Genomic DNA, 24,753 nt, shown 5'->3' on the forward strand with positions numbered 1-24,753 from the left:
TTTATGCAAGACCTATTAAACTAACTTGGAGCAACCAATGGAGTTATTCTCATTGAGAAAGGGAGCAGAGCAAGCTGTGCAGAACGGGAAACCACAATCAGGGCGGTGTGAAGTAACACCTTGAGAGTAATGCTGAACCAGCAGCACCCCAATACAGACCAGTGCCATAGCTGATCCACTCAGGGAAGTCTGCCATCCCTTTTGGGTTACCCAGAAACCCAAATATTTGGCTAAGCATTTCACTTCTTATGTAAGCACATGCACACTTTACAGGGACAAATGCAGCCTTTATAGGAAACAATCTTCTCCCACACTCAGTTCACTCTGGGCTCCTGTAACATTTGCCACTAAGAACTCCCCATTCGTAGGCTAAGACTGATAGGAAATGATGGCTTTCTGATCTGTATGATGCTGCTGGGCTGGCCACTGCCTATCATCGATTGGTTCTAGAGATAAGAAACCAGAATTTCCTAGTCCATTAGACTGGCATTTCTTGCAAACATTACTTTCACTTTGAAGAGAGAATAATAGTGGAATATCTGAATCATTACAAAATGATGCCAGAAAAGAAGTGGGGGAGGGAGGGAGGGAGGGAGGAAGACAAAGAGGCAGAAAGAAAAAGACACTCAAGATCCATAAATCTATTAGAAGTCTCTGAATATAAAGGCTGGGGAATGAATGGCATTCGTACTGATGTGTTAGAAAACAAACTGTATTTAGTCCAGACATCTAATGAAACTGCAGGTTGTAACTTCTGTTTACTTTCTGCCACCAGGCAGAATCTGCTGTATCTCAAGTTGAAAAGTTCATAAACTAAACATTATTTTAAAAGTTCAAGAACTACACACACATCATTATATAATGCAAGTACTTAGTTTCCAGAATACACTGAAAGTTTGCCTCTTGACATTCCTAAAAAGGCAGAAATATTTTTTAAAGCATAGATTGAGCATTTGGTATCATTACTAACAATACCATTCCTTGGTTCTCTATAAATGACACTTTACTTTTATTTACATCACATCAAAACACTAATGCAAATCACTCCTAAACTTATTAATATCTAGTTCAAAGTATTAAGACCAAGAAATTTCCTGACAGAAGATATTTTCTAATTAATCCCTTTTTTAAGTGAAGTTAAATGTTCACTAGAGAGTTTAAAGAAATGTTGGGATGCACTTCAGATGAATTTTAAAAACAATCAGAAGAGCTTCTGAATATAAGCAAAGAACTCCTGTACCTGTGCCAAGATTTTTGCAACTTTATCAACTTGATTAATAGTTCCATTTTGAAAGGGGCCATGTACACATACAACCCCATAACATATGAGGTCCTGCACACGCAGTCAGCAATAGCAAAAAGAACTTGGGAAACTTTACAGAACTAAATAGCAAGAACTGTTCCCAGCTCTTAAACAAAGAAAAAAGGAGGGCTATGCCAAAGTGAGTGCTTTCACTGAGTTGTATTTCTGTGTTCTGAAACTGTATGTTCAGCAGCGTCAGAGCAAAGTAATAAACTATGCCAAGATTAAATCACAAGGTTTTGAAAATAGCCCTTGTCCTTTTCTGACTCACATAGTTGAAGACACGCATCGGGGCTGATTTCCTGTCAATTCAGCTTTACAAACCAGCCTGAAGAATGTAGGACACATGTAATGGGATCATGACTGCTCATTAATCAAGCACACTCTTACATTCTGCAACACCAAGTGCAAACATGTGGCAGTATGTGGTATATGTCATACCCAAAACAGAGCTCTAACTATGGCACATGTGCTTCTGTGGATTACTGCAAGAGAAATCTGGTGAAAACTGCTAAATTGCACAAAATATACAGTAGTGTGAGCAACTGATGTAAGCAACAGCAAAACTAGATGGCTGTTATAGTATCGTAATGACCAAATGTTGTCACATTTCATTACTAATGCTTTACAGAAATATCACCAGGATAAAAAGAAATAAAAGATGCGCTGTTAAAGTAGAACTTGAGAAACTCCCTCACACTTCAACCTTACAGATGGACTAGTGGTCTCATTTAATAAATAATAAAGATATTTGACAAATAAGATTAAAGGCAAAGATTCAGAGTGAAATCTGCTCATACTAAGAAATCATTCTTAGAAGTAGAAAGAAAGCCCTGTTTCAGCAGCATTTATTATTCAAAATTTCAGCACCTGAGTTTTCGCATGTCACATTGATTAAGAGACCACCACCCAACCCTGACACTTCTCTCTAAAGCTCAGAGAAATCCTTAACAATCTTAACAAAAGAAAAGCACTCTCAACATCAGAAGTTAAGATTGTTCTGACAGAGAGTCAAGGCACTCTACAAAAAAACCGTTTTCAGATTCCTGAATTGTTATTATGTCAGCCACTTTTTAATTTTCTTGTTGTATTATGAAGTATTTTTTCATCCAGAAACAACAGTCATATGTTCATTCTGACAAGGAATTCTTCCTAACATTTCTGATTAAGTTTTTCAAAAGAACAACACTGTAGATATAAGCAGTCAATCTGTCAGTGCAGACTTTTTGCAACAATATGCTATTTTTAATAAAAGTTTCTTTGGGACAGACTTCTCAAGTTCAGGATAGCATTCTGGTGAAAATTTCAATTTAAAACCCCCCTGTACACTCATCACAAAACAAGTATTCAAGGAACAGAAAGACATCTGTGCAGGATGTAGACAGTCAGCCTGAGATTCGACTCTGGTACATTTGGACTACTGACTTGGAGGAAAAAATACAGACCTGCTAGCCCACTATGCAGGACACTCACCTGGAGCGTAGGACATGTTTCAGCTGCCTGCTGCAGCGAGTGCTGAAGAGTTCACACAAATGGCAAAACTTTGCAGAGAAAATTACTGGGCAAAAACACAGTTCAGTGTTTAGGACATGTCCTGCAACACAGAAGAGCAGGGACTCATGCTGCAGTAAAAGATCAGATCAACAGAACTGTTCATCAAAGCCTGTCTTTCATTCCCGACATTTTTTTTTTCCTTGTTAGGAACAACACTGAAAAAAATTTTAAGTTTTTTCCAAAGTAGAAAGGTTATTTTCCATCTGCTCTACTTGAAGGCCCCAATATACATATATCTCCTTGAGCTGTGTGATGGCACTGTGGAGTGACATTTTCTGCAGAGAAACAAAATACCACAAAGAAACCAAAGGCTATTGCAGATAGAAACAATCCTATTTTTAGCCTCACTCTGAGCAGAGACCAGTAATTTCAAATTTCACACAAAAGTCCACCCCATATTAGGGCAGCTCCAATTTATCCACTATGGATAGTGCCTAGTGTTACACCTAGAAGTTAGCTATGTAGGTCAGCTTGCAACAGATACCCTCATTCCACTCAATCCACCTGAATATGACAGCAACATATGGAAACAACTTCTGCCTAGGTAAAGCAAAAAAAAGTTGGCACGGCATGCATCGCACAGCCCCGCACCACAGGCCTTGCTGGAGCTTTGCAAATCCTACCTCTACAGAAATGACAGGCTCTATCTGTAAAACCCAAGCAAGCTTTCTGAAGTATAACCAAGAAAATTGTAAGTTTATAATTGCTAACAAATACATTACTAAAGCCATAAAAATGCCCCAAACCTTTAACCTATAGTATCCATTTGCTGTACCTGCCCAGCCTCAGGTTTAGTGTCCTGCGTTGCTTCAGCAGGAGCTGATTCCTCCAAGTCCTCAGGTTTAAAGCCTTCAATTTCTTCCGCAGGAATTTCTTCCAGCTCATCCTTGGGTCTAAGACTTAGAGTGCCCTCTGCGAAGTCTGAAATATTTGATTCCTGCAGACTGTCAGGTGCTGGGCTCTGTGCCTCATCCCCAAGAGATGATTCCATCGCCCACCCTGGTGTGGAGAAAGGAAGAGTGCTTCTTGCAGAACTGACCTGGTAACGATAGCATCAGCATGGGCAGGGAAAGATTACAGACACCTGAACCCTGCTCCCAGCCAGTAAATGAAACAAGAAACACATCTGTTTTAAAATAGTCATAATTTAAAATACCCACTCTAAGCAATCTTTTATTCTGCTCATCAGCTATATGTATTAAAGATTTGATTTCATTTTACTTGAAAGAATTATTTTAAAAGTGACATGCGTGAAGAATAGCACAGTGGGTTCTATGAGAAGAGACCTCTAGGCATTGCAGTGGTGAGATACAGCCCAAACTGATGCAAATAATTCAGGATTACCGAGCTTCAGCTGTGTGCTTCAAGGAGTCTTTTTAAAGCTTCCAGTAACCATTTCTAGAGTTCAAAGTAACCCCAAAATGGGGCCAGGAACAGAACTTGAAACAAATTTCTTCCAATGTGCAAGTATCTGCAAGAGCACAGACTGTAGAGGAGAAGGAAACTAGATCTCAGACTAGATGTAAAGAAGACATTTTTTACGATGAGGATGGTGAAACGTTGGAACGGGTTGCCCAGAGAGGTGGCAGATTTCAGTGGTAGAATTTGCTAATTAGGTTTTTCCAGTTTAAGTAGAAGACGATGCAAGCTTCTGCTAAAGGGATTGCCTATTTGAAGTATGTGACCAAACATGTAGCATTAGAAAAGAAGAAGGGAAAGAGCAAACGGAAAAGGCAAAGGGCAAAACCTGGCTACATCTTCAATTAATTGCATGCATTTAATTAGCATTTCTCTAAACTACCTGAATTACAAGAAAAACAGATATCATTTGACTCTCCAGGAAAAAAAAAAAAGTCCTTTTTTTTGCCACATCTCTCAAGTTTTTATACGCATGCTTTTCACTAAAGTTACACAAGTGAGCTCTCATTTATGAACATGTTATGGCAACTTAATATTCAGTACTATCAGTTATTAGTAATATTGCTAATAGTGCTCAAATATTTTCCTGTAGGATTAATGAGAAGAGGAAGTGTCTGGTAGCTTATTAAACAATGCATGTAGACTAACAGATAGTAAAACAAAATATTGTCTTTTTTTTTTTATTATTCCTTAACATGGAAATGAAAAAAAATTAGCTAATATGCATTAAATTTGAGTCAGTCCATGATTATTTCTTCAAGACAACATGCACATGTCTCACTGCCTTTTACAAATCATCCAGACAGCTAAGTATCTCAGAATCTGTGTCAAAAATATGAAAAAGTAGAATGATTCTTTTCTCTTTTTTTACCTACAAGGACCAAGGAAAAATGCCACCTGGTCTTATAAATAGTAATGGCATTAAAACTTACTTTTGGTGATTACTCCCATACCTAGAAACAGATCCCTATTATGTTCACTTTTTACATTATCAAGAAAACTTAAAATTCCTCATCCTTTTTTTCTTTTATTCCAGTCCATATCCAATTTTGCTTACTTTTGGAAAAAAAAATACATACAATTTAGAAAACAAAGCACAGATTTTTGCATAACATATTAGATAGAATACATCTTGATCTCAGCAAAGAGAACATTTTTCTTATAAAGTTTGATTTCCTTTATCCTTAAGTAAAAACAAAACTGTAAATTTAAAAGCATCATGACTAGAGCCAGTCTGTCTATTTAAAAACCCCACAAAATTAAGAATAAAAATGAAATATGCTTAACTTCAACAATCACCTTTACAAAGTAGTGGTAGCCTTTAGTAGTCTATCATGATAGTCAGGATTTTAGATAGGACTGGAAAGTCCAGATTATCCCACAGGTTGAATAAAACAAAAGAACTAGCATAAGCTTTATGTAAGGAACAGAAAAAAAAAAAAAAAAACATGCCTCCAGAATTAAAGATATACTGAGTTTCTTTATAGGGCAATAAACAACTCAGTATCATTAATTTGATTAATATTCTGTGAATAGCCATATGTTGTCAACTGGAGAAACAGATGGACATCGCAACGTGGTATGGCGGCAGCAACGGGAAGACCTGGAGGACAGTAACTGTGGGGCAACATGTAAAGCTTCATGCAGAACTGCTGAAGAGCGTTGCTAGATAAAACAGAATTTTTCTTGATACTTTTGAATAAATCTTTTTATTTAATTATTTATATAATTTCTAATTAATAAAATTTTACATTTTCTTCAGTGAATGATGGACACTTCTTCCAATACTTAAAATAGTAGCTAGATTTTAAGTCATAGGATAAAAATCAAATACAAACGGCCTAAGACATAAAATGAAACAGGCCTCAAAAACAAAGATTAACAATAGAACGTAAAAGTTTGCAAACCGCTGCCTCTACATCCCCTCGGATGAATGGGACAGTTGCTCACAGCCCATGCAGAACTCTGACACCGGTCGTTGCATGACATTGGCTGCCTCTGATCGAGGAGGTAAGAGCCTTTCCTCCAAGATACAACAATGCTCATTTGTGGCTACTAAGTCTGCATTTCATGAAGGTCAGGCAAATTCACACTCAGAAATACAAAAGCTCACAGCCTTTGCAATAGTCTCCTACAACTTTTGTACCAGGGCACTATTTGACAATCTCCAATATAAATAATTCAAGCATACGTGGAAAAAAAGATATAGAGTCATTTGTGAGGGCAGTGAGTTGTGTTTTCAAGGCATTTTTTTCTCCTCAAAATAATCCATTACTTATAGCTCAGATGACAGTTCCAAGAGGGAAAAATGGCTGTAACAAATCGTGCCTCTTTAATCCTTAAATTTCTGGGCAGATAAGGATATTAAATACCGAATGCTCCTGTCAGCTGTTCAAGCACTTCATATTTTTCCCTCCATCCCTGCTCATTTAACATAATTAACAGGGTCACACGTAGAAGAGCCTCCCTGCTCCCCGTGTGCACAGTAGACACCACAGCCTGACACGCGTGCCTTGTACATATGCTGACAGAGGCTATGAACAAAACACTCCTGATTGCTTTTCAAGCTGAAGAAAACAAAATGTAGCATACATTTTCTTTGCTTGGACACCCATCCACACCTTGCTCTTTACAGAGCTGGCCCCACGCTTGTAGGACACCAAAGAAACGGCATGAGAAGCTGCACTTCCCCCATGTTTGCAATCCCATCCCCAGTTAACCTCCTCTTTGCCCATTCATGTCACTGCTCAAGGACAAGGCCCTTGCCAGCCCCTGGGGAAACAAGGTCCCAAGTGGGGCACAAGGAGCCACTCAGGGTCCCGCTCCTGGCGCGCACCCTGTCCTCACTCCCTGCCTACTCATGGCTGCTGCTGCCCACCTTCTTCTCACAGACTGGTCTGAGGGTTGTGCTTTTGGCTGTGGAAAACCATTACACAGCCCACAAAACCCATCCCGGCGCTGAAGCACTTGTCTCAGTACCTCGCCAAATTTTAATCACGTTCTGACTCCCTCTCATTCCTTTTGCAATTTTCCTTGCTCAGAAATGTATGGCAGGCACCTATTGCCTCAACCAAAGCTGCTTCAATTGCAAAGGATATTTAATTCACATTTTAATCATCTGGGTGATAATACACTGCTTTTTCTTTTCTTCTCTTTTATTTTTTTTTAAAACGACATGCAAGATAGTTGGAACAAAAGGTTATATAAATACACAAATCCAGCCTGAAAGACTTTTCATATCTGAAGAAACACAAAGACAAATCCCAATACTAGAAATATTACTATATAATCATTCAGCTTGTAAGTAAAAAAAAAGGAAACAAAAGGTCCAAGAAGATGTACTTTCAAAAAAATTTTTAAAGCAACCTATTCTAATTCACATCAATATTTTAGAGAACAGTGAAAGCATGTGTCCAACACATTCTAGAAAGATTATGTACTTTATTTCACTGCTTGTAGCACACAGAGGATGTTGCTAATCACAGTTAGAAGAAAACATCTATGGAAATTTAAAAACAATTAAGCTGGGATAACAACTGTTCTTTCAAACATACATTACAACCATATCTACAGTTATTTATTCTTATAATGTTTGTTTCGTAATTAACTTATAAGGTTTATTCGATAATTAAGCAAGTTGTAGGACAGCATATTTCTTTTGTGTCTTTTACTATAAGGCTGTTAATATTTGACATGTAACTTTCTGATAAAATTTTGCTGTTTTATTCAGGAAATGTTTTTCTAGAATTTATCCACACACAAACAGTATGCCTTAAGCTGTGACAAAGAATAAAGGTTTAGACAGAATAATCAAAAAGAAAAAAGGTGAATACTTTAGCATTTATCTTAGCCTAGGGGTTAAGAACCCCAGGCAGACAATGGAGACAGGCTGCAGAGGAGATATCCAAGGTTGTTCATGAATTTCAGGTAGCTAAAAATCAATTAATTACAGGTAATTATGTCCACAGAGTTTACCTGTTGCTCACTTGCTCATTTATATATCTGTATCTTGAACCTGGACATGATAAAACACCATCTACTAATTTTCAGGACAATAAAATTATTTTTATGTCCTCCAGAGAAAAAGAAAATAAAACATGTGTACACACACACAGAATGGATAACTTAAAAAAAGCAAAGCTCTTTACTTCAGCTTGCACATGCACCTCATCGTGCTATGTTCTTACAGCAGAAAAAAAAAATAAATTACAACCAGGGAGTTTGGCTTAAGTTAAGAACTACCCATCTATTTTATCACAGTCTGAATCTTCATCTTTGGTATATTATCGTAATAACTCGACTACCTCAAAAGTTACTGCTCTCAGAAGATACACAAATGCTGCAAACTCTAACGCTCATAGTGAAGGATGTTACAGCAAACACCAAACTTTTGCTCCAGCTAAGGAGACTTCAAGTTCATGTGGAGGCAGGCTGCCCAGACCCAAAAAATCACGCTGCTCCTAAGCCTGGCCTAATATTACTGTCTTTGAAGCGAGCAGTTTGAAGCTTACTACGGTAAAGCATTTTCCGGTGGACTCTCCACTGGTTTTGCTTTCTACTTTTTGCTAGTTGTTTCTGCATCAGGCACATTCCATTACAACTAATACCAGGAATTATTGTTTGCCAAGGCACACATTACCTTCAGTGTCTCCTCACTTTGAGAATTTTTTATACTGCAAAAATAGACTGTACGTACGCTTTATTAGCTCTTTTTGGGTTGGGGTTTTCTGGAGGGGGAAGGAAGCAGGGCAGACATGAAATACATATTCCAATACAAAGTAGAAGGAAATACTCAGTGAAACAAGAAGATAATCAATCTAGTCATCAGAATTTTAAAAGTAGCTCACTAGCTATGCTCCGCATTCAAATTCTTGTCTAAATGAGAATCATAAAACTACAGGAGAGCAAGGCTGTTTGAGGTTTTCCACTTATTTTATTATTCTGTATGACTTTATGAACTGCCATTACATAAAACAAGAGCTTTAAAATAGTTTTCCAACCAATCTCTTACTGAATCAGGTGGCTGTCACCGATTTCTAAGCTTTTTATTGAAAAAGAAAGAAAAATGTCACTGCTCAGAAAAGCATCTAGGTTGATATTAATGACAATGAATGGTATGACTAAGAGAATTAAACTGCAGCCATTTAAAACCCTTGATCCAAAGCTCCCTGAGGTCTGAGTTCCAAGACATCACTTTTTGAATTCTGTAAAGGAGTCATTGCATTGTATTTTCATTTGCTAGCAAATTACACCTAGGATTGTTATATGCAGACCATGGTATTATCAATAAAGTAAAGCTCACCATGTACCATCTGAAAAATAGGCTTTTTCACTGTAATGTTTCTTGGGAATTACAGTATTAGATTAATGAGATGTGCAAATGTTTTATCAACTCAATCTCCAGAGCAATGAGTCACTCCTAAATGCAGAACAGCAATAAAATTAAAAACAGCTTACGTGCTGCTGTATTCTACACCCCATAGGTACAGACCATATGATTTCAATAGACTAGAACAGATGCAAAAAGGTTCCATAGAAATAAGAAAGCTGCATAGATGCAGAAAACACTGTAGCAATGTGTGCTGAATCTGTGCTCAATAGCTGAAGAGGTGCTAATAATGCTAAACAGCTGCAGAAGCATTGACTGAGAAGAGAGTGGGACCATCAGACACAGGTATGAGCAAAAGGGACTATTCACAGCAACCAACCACAGGCAGCTAAATGAGAAAACTGGTTCCCTGAGGTTCCCCCTGTACCCAGTGGGACTACAATTACCCTCTTCTGGAGAGTAATTCAGAGAAGACGGCTAATTTAGGCAATACAAATCAACTTCTGAAAGAGCCGGTCTGCCTCCATAATCATCAAGCAAGCACAGGAATGGTGCTAGCTCGGGTGAGAGCTCAAATGGCACTTTCTGCCTTGGCTGATGCCAACAGTATCCACTGGAGGCATACAAAATGTGCCAAGCAACAACGAGGGTTGACTTTGTACCAGGTTCTCCTTTTCTCCTAGAAAAGCAAGATAAAAACAAGAAAAAAAAATTCTAAAATAGCATAGTACAAATTGTACCCTATCTTCTCATGAAAGAAACAGACAAGTTTGTAAAGTGGATAGTAATTAATAGTTGCTCTCTTAGATGGTAAGGATGTACCGTATAAGGAAGAAGCAACGTTTATCCAAGTGCCTAAGTCACCCTCATTTTTGGTGCCTAGAGACCTAACAAACAACAGACTGCTAGCAATCAGATAAGTCAGCTCTATTCAGAAATCCCTAATATACTCTGTAGAGCAAATGGGCTGTATAAAATGTTTGTAGGCACAGTGGGAAAATTTCTCTTCATTCACTCTGGTCTCCTGAGTTTTCTGCTTACAAAGGCAGGGAATTATTCTTTGGACTGATACATTAACTTAATTTCCATTTCTGTCTGTTTCCAGACCTATCTCATACTGATCACCTGCTTACCTCACAGTTTCCACTATATTTTTGTCAAAACACTCTTTCGAAACAGGACTTAATCTCTCCTTTTAGTAGCTGAGGACACCCACGCCAAGGAGATGAGTGTGAACCTGTGGGAGGAATGTCCTGCAGCCTCAGGGAGAGAACGGTCCAGCCATTGCCCAAACTCAGAACCTTCTGGAAACACACAGCAGGTTGGGTCTCCTTGCAAATAGGTTTCTTTCCAGGAAAACAATAACAGAGGGGTGAGGAAAAAGGCAATGGTGTCCACACACACATTCACTTGCCACGGTGCAGGTAGGGTGTGCTCCAAACCCAAGAGCTTTCCACAGTTTGGGCAAAACCAGAGGGACTAAGGTGCCCAAGTTTGACGGTTTTTGGCATGATAGGGACTTCAACCACACTCCTCAACCCTGGGCTGTACTGTGTCTAGTATACATCCAAGTGACTACTTTTACAGTCCTCCATGGCTGAGAAGCAGCCTGCAGCACTTGACCTGAAACAGCATGCCAGCCATGCACAGGCCACCTGGGGCTGGAGAGGAGATCTGCCAGGACACAGCACCCAGACCCTTCCGCTCACAGCAGGCTGAGCAGCCTGTGCAGCCTCACCGCCCCAGCAAGCCAGCGCAAGCACAGAGTCTGGTACCTGCCAGCATTGGTAAATTAATCTTCAGCAGCTCACCCACTTGTCTGAGGGGTGTCTCCTTGCCCCAGCAGCTGGCAAACACTCTCACTAGCCAAGTGCAAAATAGTGAGAAGAGCTTTCCCACGCTGGCAGAGATGGATTTACACACATTTCAGATTTTTGTAGTGTTGTGGTTTGGGGATGACTTACATAATAAAAACAATGATGGATTTTGAGACAAATCCTGTCTTACTGGAAAAATAAGCGCTATTGTATTTCCAACTCTTGAGTGACCATTAAAATACCACTTTCACAGGGAAATGTAATGATGCATACAGAGTTAAACAGACTTGAAAGGAAAGTCCATTAGTACAAATAAGGCCAAGTTAAGGTCCTGTTCCATAGCTGGCAGAGCCACGTTGGTGAGACCTTTCAAAAAGCCTTATAAAGGGCTAGAAGAGAAAAATCCCTGAGTGATACTCAGAGTAAGCAAAGAGGTAAATCTTTGCCAGATTAACTGTAAATTGCAGCTGCTTGACTTCAAGTATGTGTTCTGAAAAACCATGAATAATACCAGTCTTATAAATACAGTGAACTTTTCTAACATGAAAAATAAAATCGTAGGTGTACTGCCAAGAAAGTCTACCTAGAAACTTTCTGTTTAAGTTTTGTATAAGCCAAGAATAGGATTTTCCCCAAGTCCAATGTTTACCAAGTAGGCATTCAATGTGTAAATTAAGAACTCTCCTTTTCCGTTGTGTAAATTGATCCAGAATTGTAAGATGACTGACCGCAAGCTTCCCAATGAAGGAAAGTTAAAGCTACCTTGGAAATAGAAGAGTTAATAATTTAATCTGGCCAAGGTCTGTCTCTTCTTGCAAATGGCCTGCAGAACCAACAGAACTGGCAAGCCTAAAGAGGTTCCTGTTTTACAGAACAAAAATCAGAAAAATGCAGCAGATCAATGCCACCTTCTGAACAACATGCTTCAGTCTTTAGTCAGGAGCACAGTACAAGCAGATCCAGTTCAAAGCAATCCCAAGGGAACCATCACAGAGGACAGACTCCCTTCCCAACTGGAGCCAGGGAAGGGAGTTACGCACTTTCGTTCTACAGAGGTGATAAAAGCATAAGCAAAGTAAAGATCTGCCAAAATTATAATACCTCAGACCCTATCTGTTCCCATTACTGAACTTTCCCTCTTTTACTTAACGAAGCAAATACTGCAGCAGTGAGTTTCATTATTATTTCATCTCTCTGTTTCCCCTGGTGATTAAACTCTTAGCTAAATGTAAGTCACCCACAAGTGCTTCTCCACATCAACAGTGAAACATCCATAGCTTACAGAATATAGCTACAGCTATAGTTACGAGCAGGAGATGAAGTACCAAAGATACAGATTTTTCAGTGGTTTTGTGCTCCATTTACCATTTCTGGAAGTAAGAACTAATAGGATGTTCTCCAAAGCATACACGCTTGATGCATGCTGGAAATAAGCCCTAGATTTAGCTGACCCTGCTTTGTGGGAAAATACAGGGTATAGGATAACAAAAAGTGCATGACATCACATATCAAAGGAGACTAAAGGATTTTCTGAGTATCATGTAAGGATTTAGCCCTGGACTGACATGATGAATCTTGCCAAAGTAGAAAGCCAGTTTATAATAGAAAGAAGAATACCAGCCTAAATGCCAAATTCTGAAGTTGTATTAAACTGGATTTCACCACACTGACGTTCAGGCATATAACGCGGACCAAATAAATTAAGATCTGAGTTGTGTTCTGCATAGTGAAATTTGCAGGAAGGATAAAATGTGATACTGCTGTGTACTTCAGACTGCCAGGAGTTTGGTTACTATATATAGAGAGATAGATAGAGCTATACAGATACATATAATTTAGATAGATAGACAGATCCATAGATAGATATAGCCACAGCAAAAAATCTTTATAGTTAAAATTTTCATGATCCGACTGGAAATATTTAAGATTTCTAGAACTACCAACACTTGTAAGTACAAAGTCCTAACAGATTCAGAGGAAGTCTCCAGGTTCCAGAGAGGGGAATGTAACCACAGAGTTTTATTTTGTCACGAAGTTTTATATCTTCTTTGATCCAAGATGAATGCTATTCATTTGTTTTTATTCTTTTGGGATGAATAAGTGTTTACATTAAAACTCTCTCTCTTGGTATCATAAGGTAATTATTTATGACATCAGTCTTTTGAGATACAGGTCCCTCAAAAAGGATTGAAGAAGACAGGTGGAAAGAAGCAAGGTGTATGTATGCTATCCCAGTGTGATTGTAACACATATTCATTGGTCTGAAAGGATGATAGTCTACAGATACTTGAAGAAAGTTGACTGATTGCAGAATAAGGGACAGCGATCCTCTGAAAACAGTGATCTAAAAGCTAAGTTGCAGATGACAAAGGAATTATTTCTATCTTTTCTAAAATTACTACTTCCTTCTAGAAAACTCTTCCAAGTTCCAAGAGGGGAAAAAAAAGTGCCCTGCTAAAGACATATGAGATAACTATTGGGCAGTACAACTCCATTATTTCTAGAAATGGAGTTCAGACTTTGATGGAGTACAGCAAAGCCCATAAACCACTAGACTGAGCTGACGGGTTTGCGAGTACTCTGCATTCACTCACCTGCTCAGATGACAAGTCCCTCACAGTGTCCTGAATCTCTTGGTCAGTACCACATTCATGAAGCCCACAAACTTACCACACATCATGACCGTGAGTCCATCCGTTAACACGGAACATATACATCAAGCAGACTTACAGAAACCTTAGATATAGGTCTTAAAAAAATATTCTTTTCATCACTCAAGAGCAGTCAACCAGCAAAATTTTAACAAGTTATTGTAAATCAGGGAATATCTCTCATCAGAGGCTTATAATAAATGTGACTGTGGCTCATCAACAGTTAATGGGTATTTTTTGCATATAAAGGAAACTGCATTTAGGAGATGTAATACAAGTAGTGTACAGAATACGCTTTGCTTCTCAACCCTTTGTTACATTTTATTCATTTTCAAGTGTGCCACCAGAGATCCTAGCTGAGAGTGGGAATAAAAGAAACCAGTCCCACTGGAGGAAAGATGACATTCCTTGGCTCTTTTTCAAGACAGAATAACTTACATGATCTGTTCATAGGGTTTCTGTAAGATTTATGATAGTTGTGTCTACTTGACAAGCTATTCAGGAAGATACATAAAACCATACAGTTGAGCAAAGAGATGAAGAAACACAAAAGAGTTTACTGGGTTGAGATGAGACTCTTGAGCAGGACTGGAAAAGGAAAGCCACTGCCCTGGTGGGAAAAAAAAAAAAAAAATCTTACTTTGGACTCCTCTAAATTCATCTTCTTCACAGGTAGCCTCCTAACAAGACCTGCTGGTTCATGCAGAAGTTCAGGAGTCCATAGACTTGGACCCAGGGTAATACTTTTCATTACAAATTACAGTTAGTGTAGATGGGAATCGGATACCTTGCAGAGTGGATCCTCTGCATCTTTCAGTGAAAACCTTGGATGCAGGCCCGTATAAACCGCAAGCTTTGACACAGATCTGGCCATTGCACGTTTTCTGGGTGTGTGGAGCTCCCCTGCACAGTTTCCATTCACTAGCACTGCTCCCTCGCCTGCATTTGAGCCCAAGAGATTTAGAATTAAGTCACTCGGGTTTAAGATAGAGCATGTTTTGGTGTAAACAGAAAACTTTAAATACAAAAGTTTTAATACAGCATTAATAAATCATCTAGCCAGTTTAACTAGGGATTTTAGGAAACAAATGCAAACAGGAAGAGGCATCAGTGCATCATTAAACGGGTATTAGCAGATTTGCCTCAGAGTAGAGGAAGAGAGAAGAACCTAATCTGTGGCTGACTGGTTGGTGCAAGCCCTTCTCTCACCCACTGCCTATCACAAGGATGCTCTGGCAGAGTGACTGGCTTCAACAGCCACAGCTAGCCAGGGCTGCACTGCTGAGAGAATGGCAAAGCGTGCTCTTTAAAAAACAAATACAGATATAAGTGGTGGTTCAAATAAGAACTGCATACTTATAATGTATATAGGTGTTCTTTAAGTTCAAACACTACCTATGGGAGGTAATTCCAAATTTTTCTGCAAGTCTGCTGACAGACTATTGTAACCTTCAAGCAGTTTCTCTCTTCAAAACCTGCAGCAATATTTTACCTAACAATGCAAATTCAAATTATTTTAAATTGCATGCAGTCTTTCTGAAATAAATAAATATTAGATGCAGGCTGAATACTGTGCAACAAATTTAAGTACTGGTCTAAGCAGCTCTTGCTTTTGAGCAATTAATCAAATAAGATTAGAAAAATCTTAAACCTTCCAGAGTTAAGTTGTTTCCATAATAAATGCACACAGCACGCTGCCAATTCTTCCAGACTATCTCCAATGAATCACTGCTTCTTAGGCCTCAAACTGATGCTGTTTCTCTTCCACTTGGCTGCGTCATCTCATTTGGAGGCTTTATCTCAACACCACACCCTATCATCACACTTATTTATTATGTAAGGTGTTGACTCATTTTCTACACTCAGATTTCAAAGCATAGTAACAGCATAGTTGGTCAAATCTATTAATGTGTCAAATCTTTCATTTTTTTGTCATGTCTGTAACAGCATATTAAATGCTGTTCTGTTTTCTCAGGTAATAACAAGATCATGAAGATTTTGCAAATTTTGCCTTTCGTATCTTCAAACTGCTGCTGGAGTTTGAGCAAACATTATTTCTCCTAAGCATGTGAAATTTTATTTTAACGTATTATTTTAGCATGTTATTTAACAATATAAGCAGCTTAGGAAAGCATCTTATTTCCATTTCAGTATAAATGGCAGATGATGGATAAATTGTAGCTAATGTTGGAAAGAGATGTGTAAAACCAACTGACTTCTGATTATACTCTATTCCTAACTCTGGCAATTTCCTCGGCAATTATTTCAAGGACAAGGCTGAAATAATCTTTAATCTTTTCTTATTATAAGGAAACATTTCCTTGACACATTACTGTTTTCAAAAGAATTCCTAAAAAAATAAATAAGGCCAAAGAAGGTGGACAAAGAATGATTTATTTTTCAGAGAGCTATGCACGCAATAACATGTTTTTAGAAAAGCAGTGAGGGGAGATTACTGAATATATACTATAGTTTTCATAGTTTGTAAGAAAAATAAACCCAACTAGCCATGATTCACTGTTTCTAAAGGAACAACGGTGCCTGCCTTCAGCTCAGTCCCTCCAAAAGCAGGATCTGATAAGCAGACCTCTGAGAGCCAACTGATCAACCATGGCTTAAAGCTGTATTTCTGACATAAAAGACATAGCATCTCAAGCTAATTCAGCACAAAAGCAGAAGTCCAGTTTTCATCCTGTAACAGCCTTCCAAGACTTCAGAAATATTTTCTGATTCAATCTGCAAAACAACTGAAAACTCAAAAATGCCACTGGAGACAATCCTTCGTCAATCATCTGACAACAATCATTTATCATATAGGAGGCTAGAGGTTTATGTGGAGCTTAGAATTAATACTGTGCATCTCAACAGGATTATTAATGATCTCCTTTGGCAGAAGTGGAAGAATTCAGATATTCTACAGTATCGGATTTTAAGGAAGGGTAGCTTTCCAGTTTTTCATATAGCTAGGACTGCTTCAGGTCCTACTATTTTTCAGGCCTGTCATATATGGGAAATAAAATATTTTGTCACCATCAGTGAAAAAAAAACATGCACTAATTTTTGCTCACATGGATGTCACTCCTCAATTCAATACCCAGAAAAAAAAAAGCTTTATTTTAAATTCCCTAGAAGATTCATAATTCATTTTAGAAGTAATGGAGAACTAAGCTTTTCTATGAACCTGATATTCCAGCAAAGAACAGTCTGAGTCAGATTACACAAAAAAAAAAGCAACATTCAAATCTACGGGAACATATAATCAGTGCTGGAAGTACTGTCTAAATACCTAGCCCGAAGGAAGACAGCTCTCTGCTGCAAATGCCCGTAAAACCGGAAACTTTGTGAGTAATTGGACAGAAATGGCACTTGTATACGTTGCAACGTATCTACTTAGTGAGGTATGAAACCAAACACTCCTGAGTTTGAGCAGGAATGTACTGGTGGGGTATCCTGAAAGACAAAAGACTCAGTAGGTCCCTCTGGCTAATCGCAAAGTACCTTTCTTCATTCTCTGAGCCCTGCCTGTGACTATGAGCAGCCCAGTTCCATGCTGGAGAGAAAATGAAGCAGCTTGCTGCACATTGGCCAACTGGCAGTTGTTTTTCCTTGAAACTGCTTGCATTTTAGAGCGGAAGATGACATTTGCTTCACAGAAGACCAAACTGTTCCCTTGTGTTCAGCATTTGTTCCCAATCAAAACCATACAGCATAAATGCAAATCCTGAAAATCAATGCAATATTTAAAATGACAAAAATCACTTCAAATTTACTTTTCCATAAAAGAAACCAAGTCAGCAGCTATGTTTATGGTGCATTTACATATAACTATAAACTTGAATTTAGCAAGTGACTTAAAACATCTCATTTCTAAAAAAAAATCCCCAAATTTTAAAGCCTCATAAAAAAAAACTTAAAAAAAAATTTAAAAAACAACCCTGATGCAAAACCACTCCAAATAAATAGGTCTATAAGAAAAAAAGTTGTGAAAATATTGCATTTATCTTCACAAATTATTTTGGACATTCTTTGCATTAGCTATAATTAAATACATGCATCGGAACTCTTGTCCCATTCCAAATACTTTGCGTGTCTGGATTTACTACAACTACAAGACGTATAATAGCATGTAATAAACCTTGCATCCCACCACAATGTTAAAAATTATTATTTTGAGTAAGACAATGCTGCACACGAGAACCAGAAACCGCAGTGAATTTCCTGGGAGAAGCAGGGGACAAAATAAAACACTTGATTCTCATTCAATCCTCTTCCTAATTTTCAGCTTAACTGTTTACAACTGTGAAGTTTTTCTTCTCAGAGCTCCTGCTATATCCCACATAAAAGGCCAATATATACAGACAGGGAGATTCTCAGAGCAACTGTAAGGCTTTGAGAGGTTCAGCTCATGCAAAGCACACTGATTAACGCAAAACTGCAAGACAGTGACAGCCACAGTAATTGCCAGCCATGATGATATTTGGCCAAAGAGGAAGCCTGACAACACAGTTAGGCTTAAACCTTTCTGCTCCTTCCTCATACCATACACCGTGATGGATAAGTCTCCAACTGTATATTCAGCAAAGCTGCAAAGATGATGCTTGACCTCCATCAGTTTGCTAACTGCTTAAAAAATCCTCACATCTCTGACTGCCTGAGCAGTTGAGCCCTTGCCTCCTCCTCCTCCGCAGCACAGAGGCAGCCCTGTCACCTGCAGAAATCCCACATGGCTCAGGGACGCACAAGTCTTGTCACACCTTCTGCTGCGCAATGATTTTTCTGATGCTACCAAACTTGAGTGCAGTCTGTGGTAGTTCCTGAGTAGCTGGAAAGCCCCATTTCTCCTCTCCCTAACAGACACAGAGGAGAAGCACACAGCCAGGAAGCACATGCAAGACAGCAGCAATGGGAAAGCCAAAGGAGAAGATTCAACAGCTGCCACTAGTGGGGATGCCACCTTCGTCCTCAGGGCTTGCATCTCCCCCATCGTCTCACAGGAGGCCATATATGTCCTCTGAGACACCTCGCAACACCCATTCATCGCCTTAGCAAGCTCAAAAGCAATGCTGGCAATCATTTCAACAGCCATCAGATATGAACCCCGTCTTCAAAATTTCCACTGCTGCTTGGAAAAGGATGTGTTGACCTCAGCTACATGCAAAGTAACATCAAACATGTACACCCATTCAAGGCTATAAAGAGGGCCCCTATCCTTCAGTTTTTAATAAAGTATTATATTATAGCTGTTTCCTCTTGTAATTTTCTCACAGCCTGCTACAAGAAGAGTAAATGGACATGTAAGAAGAGCTTTATGATGTTTTGCCTGTTTGTTTTGGTTAGAGGGTGTGTGGGGTTTTTTTTTAAACACATGGCAGCATTTTGATTTCTATTTTTAGAAACCATTTGAGGCAAAAAAAGAGCCCATGAAAGAATTGAAATCCACAAATGAACTTCCCTTCCGCTGGGTTTTTCTCAGCCATCTCCCCTCCAGTCATGCATGCCAAAATCCCATGCTTTATAGGGGCATCTGTTCTATTCTCTCCAGGCCAAAAAAGGAGACTTTTCAAACCCTTACTACAGCTGAGGAAATCTATAGCTCAATGCGACTAATGTGATTTTTCCATGTCTGCAGAGCCTAAAGTACAGCTCCACAATTGCCACCAGAAGGGAAAGTCCCTTTCTCTTCCCTCCACCCCTCCTTCCTCCAGCCACACACTCCCAATCCAGGCCTCTTCTAAAACCGGTCCTCCTCCCACTCCCCACTTAGCGGGTTTTTACCACATAACTGAAGAACTGAGATACCAGCCATGAATGAAACTCTACATCAACAGCTGAACTGACATATTCTTATGAATCCCTACCCTGCTCTGAGTGCTTCACCCACTCTTCCACTGTGAACTTGGTATGCTTCATACGACAAGAAATACATAAAAATAGTTGCTTTCCCATACTAGTACTACTCCTAGAGACAATATCTAATTTTGTATCATAACAAATATAGACTCACTGGATTTGAGTAAAAACTGATGAACATTGCTTGAATAAAGCAGCACATCACCCTGAAACATTACTGGCCCATGATGTAAGGTCACACACAGGCTTTAACAGCAAAGTTTGATGGCTCCCACTTAATGCCAGAAGAACACAGCAGTACTGACATCGTACTCCATACACCAACCTCACTGCAAGGTGGCTTATCCAACTGCAATACATCTCCTTCAAAAACTTATAATTCACAGTGAAAAACATAGGATACCACAATTCCATCAAATTAAAAATCCACAAAATAACAGGTTTAATGTGTTTCAAATAAGCAGATGTTCCAGTATGTATGACTTGCGTAAGGCTTCAATGCAACCACAATAGCAAGCACAGCCCACAAGCATCGCTGCTGTGGCTTTCAGTGAAATCAGCAGAATCAGACCAGAAAAAAATCAGAACCTTAGAAAATATGCCCAGATATTAGCATAAGAAATAAAAGATGAGAAAATTAAGCCGAGCAGTAGGTATACATTTTCATGTATTACAATAAGTGTTTGCACAATACCTCTAAAAATTTCTGACATACCTCGTTTTGTTATGTGTAACAGCTACAGGCAAGTCTGAAAAGCTCCTTTTTTCTCTTTAAGCCAAACATGTCTCAATTAAGAGGCATATAAAGAAATTCTGAATATATTACCTTGCAAATCAGCTTTCAAAAAATTATTTATTTAGATTTTCTGGCTAGCCACAATCTTGTTCACACATAGTCTTCAAGAAGCAGGAATAGTCCTAGCAGAGAACGCATAAGCAGGTTTTCAGCATAAGATTGTTAGTACTGGGCATTAAGACCAAAGCTAATATCTGTGCCCACTCCACACCAGCTCTTTGTGGCTGAGCCTGTAAATGCATTGCCTCACTCGCAGGCTGCACATATGAGCTGAATACAAAATATCTTCCCCTCATAAAAAGGAAAAAAAATCCAAGTAAAGCTCTATAACTGAAAAAAAAGAGGCAATTAAAAGAAGAGGAATACACTTCTGGCACGGCCCAGTTCTCCAGTGAACTCAAGATGAAGAGGCATGTTTATGAGCAAAACTAAGTCAATATTTTAAAATAATTTTTTAGTGCAAATCTTAGTTTTAGGTAATTACACAGCTAGGTAAACGTCCTTAGAGAAAAGTAGAAGAACTATTAATTCCCTACATAATTATTTATAGCTGTGTTTTTGAGTGAACACAGTGTAACAGGCATCAAGCCAATATTTAAAGGCAAAACCCCAGATTTGTAAAACCTTAAACATTTCAGTAAGCAAGCCCATAGTCTACAGTCTATTTCACAATTTAATCTGCCTTTGCAATACGTAAAAATCCCAACAATTTAGACTGCCCCTGTGATTAATCATTAGGATTTAAAATAAAACCTTGACAAAGACAGGTCCAGAAGTGCAACCACAAAATATGTAATGCTATCAGAACATGCAATTTGCTTAAAATAATGTTGCTGGGAAGTGCCATAGTGTTGTCTGCAAAATATTTTGTCTGATCCGTATTTTTAAAAAAACCCTTGGGAACAAAATCATTACCATGCGTCAGTCAAAATGGCAGCAAGTAGAGATCAGTTCCCATTCAGTCCTTCATAGCTAACCCTAAGAACAAGCTGCGTATCACTCCAAAGCTCAAAAGAAAAGACGACGTAAACTATATAACACAATGTTCTTTAGCTCCCTAAAGACAACTGATTAAAAGTCAGTTGGGAGCTGACTGGTGTGCAATGATGCTTCTGCTTTCCAAACGCACTCCTTAATTGCCAATACAGCTTCACAACACAACAGAGGGGAGAAAATGCTTCCCTCTCCTGCTACTGAAAAACTCAAGCAGCAGCTGCTGGCAAGTGAAAGGAAGGCCAAGTTGTTTATTTTTTTAAGCTCCAATATCATCAATAATATTCTGGAGATAAAACTAAACAAACAATTTTTTGTAACAAACAAATAGAACGTGATCCAAACCATTCTCCTAAAATCTCATGGGTTTTACAGTGCCACAAGTTAAAAAATAGAACTAAAAATCTATATCAATAGATAAAAGTCACAGTACAGAGGAGGTTTAACTGGACTAAAAATAACCTTTTTAAAAATTGTATTTTATATATATATAAATGCTCTTGCTTTGGTTTAATGCTTCTTTTATGTGCTTCAGAAACAATATTGGACAGATTGCTCTGCTCTATTTCAGCACTCTAAAAAACAGATTTAAATGGAAAAGATCATTGCACACAGGGCTATACAGAGTCCATTTCTTTCTCCTTACACAACAGCAGGAGTTTTCAAGCAATTTGAATTAAATGCTACTTTGTTCTCCCTCGTTCAAATAAAACAAAGTTGGCATTATTTTTACTACTGTAGCATTTGGTTTGCATTGCAGGAAATTTGCCAGGTACATATTGGAGCCAGAGGTACATATGTCCTTAAGGAAACAGTAAAATGCAGACCCAATAATACTTTCTCAATGCGAGTACTAGGTACTAACTCCCTCCCTCCTGCAGCAGCTTTACGTTAAATGGCCAGCAGCTCTGTGGATTCAAAGGACTGAATCTTACATGCAGACAGTTAACTTGCTCTTGCACAATACTTCCACTGCCTTCCAAGTGCATAACATTTCTTTAGGACTAGACGTATTTGTCTTCTTTTATCCAGCACCAATACATTCCTCTGTTAGGAAATGTCCACTTTCCATCGATGCTTATGACACGAACCTGCACACCTCCCGCAGCTCTCCCAGTTAAAGGACAGGCCAGCTAAATGTGATGTAAAAACACCTTCCAAACATTCTTTCTTCTTTACGAGGACCGCAGGCAGATCTTAGCAATAAATGTTCAGGACAATCCCAGGATTCCTTCTTGAGTGCAGAAGGGAGTACTTGTAGAGATGCACATAAAAGTTGCAGGACAAGTTAAGATGTAAATGTGAAAGGAGACAGGAGGTGAAGAGGAAAAAAAAGGAAGCCGGAAGAAAAAAGGTAGCAATAGGCATCATAAGCATGGCTGAAACAAACAGGGGGTGTGTATCCCACGTCTAGATCACAACCACTGCCAAAAAGCCCGCAAATCCCTTTCCAAGCAAAAACTGACTTCCTAGTATTAGGATAGCACTAAAATAAAATAACAGAAAAATAAATGGTACACCGTTGATTCTGCTGGGTTTGGATTCATTTGTCCACTCTGCTTTTCTGCAGCTTTCACCCAGTGCAGGAGAAACACCACATTCTTGGAGTCACTTTTTCTCCTGCAAATAAATGCTTATGGCAAAACAATTCACTTAATTTATACCACGTAAAATATCCTTCAAAAAAGGCGGAGACACCGTGCAGCACCGAGGTAGAAGCCTCTGAGTCTCTGGGAAGGGCACAGCAGCTGAGCCAGCAGCAAGCCACTGCACCCATTCATTTAATATCTGGGGCACTGGTGGCAACTATTCCGTAGTGCAGGAGAAAACCAAGCTGTTCCAGGAGGAGAATCAGAGCAGGAATGCCTGTTGAAGATGCAGTCCAAGCTCTGAAATACACCTCTTGGCAGCAAGTGTGAAGAGATGCTTCTCTCATACATCTGCTACAACTCAGAGAGCTTTAACTGTATGTTACTTACTGGGAATGTTTTGTGATTACTTTCTTTTTTTAAAATTTATTTTGGACAATGTCACATAACATTTAGTTATCCATTAACATCCCTTCAATATCTTTAGTGGCAATACCATTTCAAAACTGAGTTTTGCTTCAACAACCTATTAAATCTCTGTTTTTTTGCAGAAGCCTATTTCACCTCTCAGTTATTTGTATTACATCACTTGTATAACTACTAAATTTGGATTTGTTTCCGAGATCTATACAAATTTCTTCTGTAAAAATCTACACTTGAGGTAGTCAAGCTCTATGCTCCCTTTACAGCCCTGGAAGATACAGACACTTTTAGATTGTAGTTCACGAATCCTGTTTTATACGTCTGTTTCAAAGATTTGATAAATCATGTCCCACGGTCTATAGAGCCAACCTGATCTCCACTAACTACGTGAGTCCACCTCAACATCTATATGTAGTTTGATGATCCACCTTGTTGTGCTATGTCCTCTTTGCCCTGCTCCTCCGCATGAAAGCAAGGAGAGGTACTTAAGACCAACTTCAGACTTCATTTAGGTAAACAAGAAAGGCAAAGAACTGTGTGCAGATGGTGTAAAATAAACACTTACACTCTGCTAAAAATGTTCCAGGCTGAACTCAACATCCACGAGGAGCTGAGAAAAACAGCAACACAGATTTCCTTACAAAGATTCCTTGGAACTGGGAGATCCTGTTGCTGCTCCCAAACACAAGGTGGACTGCTTTTTTTCAGAGTATTTTTAAACAGACAAAATGTCGCAAATAAGTAATTTCTTGATACAGCGGTTCCATCTTCATATTGTTTACTATCACTGAAAAACTCCCATGATCAATTAATATTTCACGCCTATGTCCAGCCGACACTGAAATGTAACCGGGGTCGGACCTTGTCAAACCCACACCCTATCACAAAACCTGCTAATATGATGGCAGCAGGAGAAATCAGATGATTTTTACAAACAGAAGATGTGTACTGATACAGCCAACGCAACCACCGTGGAGCCATTAAATGTTTTGAGATGGAGGAACGTGCAAGACGAGCCAGCAGAAAAGG

The 24,753-nt window shown here is 38.8% G+C and overlaps 1 protein-coding gene across 2 annotated transcripts in view; it reads right to left on the reverse strand.

The window, feature by feature from the left end:
* The window catches only part of CACNB2 (calcium voltage-gated channel auxiliary subunit beta 2), a 254,465-nt gene that overhangs the window by 217,011 nt on the left and 12,701 nt on the right, over nt 1-24,753 (reverse strand). The gene's annotated exons all lie outside the window — the stretch shown is intronic.

The sequence above is a fragment of the Chlamydotis macqueenii genome, chromosome 2 (genome assembly GCF_036417535.1).
Source record: "Chlamydotis macqueenii isolate bChlMac1 chromosome 2, bChlMac1.mat, whole genome shotgun sequence".
In the NCBI taxonomy this organism is placed as follows: domain Eukaryota; kingdom Metazoa; phylum Chordata; class Aves; order Otidiformes; family Otididae; genus Chlamydotis; species Chlamydotis macqueenii.